Here is a 1,372-nt window from a genome sequence, read left to right as displayed (position 1 = left end):
GGGGGCTGTGTGACTCAGGTTCTCAGCCCCCTCAACCCAGGAGCCCAGGACACTTCTGGTGGCGATCTGGTGGCTGTCTGCTGGATGTGGACATCAGGGGGGTGTGTCTGCGGCCCTCAGTCCCCAACCACCCCAACTTAAGAACCCAAGGGGCTTCTGGTCCTAGGCTTTATAAGTGTTCTTTGGTGGTGTTAGACCTTTACTGGTTAATATCAGAATTTTGTGTCTGATCTGTGGTTTTATTTTTTCTTTCAGTTCTGTGTTGGATTATTTACTATTCCCACCATTTAAGCTCTGCACTGGAATTAATTTGTTGTCCTTTGGTTACTTCTAAAATGGGGGAACTTTCTGTGTGAACCAGCATTTGAGCCCTTTGGTTGAGCTAAACTGCTGCTTTGCTGCTGGTTCTCTAGGGAAGGCTTTTTGTGTAGTTCAGGTTTTAATTGTTGACCTTATATGTACTTCCAGGTCTTGTGAGATCTGATACCCCTGGGTTGTGTAGAAACTCTGGTCTGGGTCTGTGTCTTTTCAGCAAACTGCACCCCCTGCAGTTCTATATTCCTGACCAGTCTCTTCTGAGTGGTCCTGCACTGATTGGGGGTGATCGGCTGTCCGTGCTGTGCCCCAGTGGTCCCCCAGTGGCCTGTGTCACCCACTGCCCACGCTCCAAATACTTCCCATCAGACAGGCCATGCACCGGTCCCTTGCAGTAACTCACTGGCTTCTGAGTGGCTCTTTTTTTCAGTTGTCTGTGTCTCTTTATTCCTATGTGGGTCCACGGGAACCCTGTTAGTGGTCTTGCTGGCCTGGGGGCCACCAAGGCCCTCTTTTCCCTTGCAGCCTCCAAGCAATTTCATATGAAGGACACAGCTATGGCTTTTGCCAGCTTTTGCTCCGTGTGCTCACCAGGCCAGCCTTGAAATGGCCGGGGCTCAAAATGGTCAGAGTGGTCGTTTCTTTCATTGTGACTTCTGCTGCCTTCATGAACTACGTAAGTCTCTCTTCCTCTTCCCCTGAGCTCTCGCAGCCCCAGCGTGGCAGTTCATTGCTTTTCAATAGTTGTAAATTGGTTGATTGTGGGAGAGGGTGACACTGGGTACCATCTATTCTGCCATCTTGATCGGAAGTCCAAAAAGTTTAGCTTTTAAAAGTATAACTTACAATAAAGTGCACAAATCTTTTTTTTTTTTTTAACTGGTAAGGGGATCGCAACCCTCTGCACAGTGTCATCCGCACCACACTCAGCCAGTGAACGCACCGGCCATCCCTATATAGGATCCAAACCTGTGGTCTCGGCGCTACCAGCGCCGCGCTCTCCTAAGTGAGCCACGGTGCTAGCCCAAAAGTGTACAAATCTTAAGTATACAACTCA

The sequence above is a fragment of the Galeopterus variegatus genome, unplaced genomic scaffold (assembly GCF_000696425.1).
Source record: "Galeopterus variegatus unplaced genomic scaffold, G_variegatus-3.0.2 Scaffold604, whole genome shotgun sequence".
NCBI classification, from domain to species: domain Eukaryota; kingdom Metazoa; phylum Chordata; class Mammalia; order Dermoptera; family Cynocephalidae; genus Galeopterus; species Galeopterus variegatus.
The sequence above is the reverse complement of the archived record's forward strand: the minus strand, read 5'-3'. Positions refer to the sequence as shown.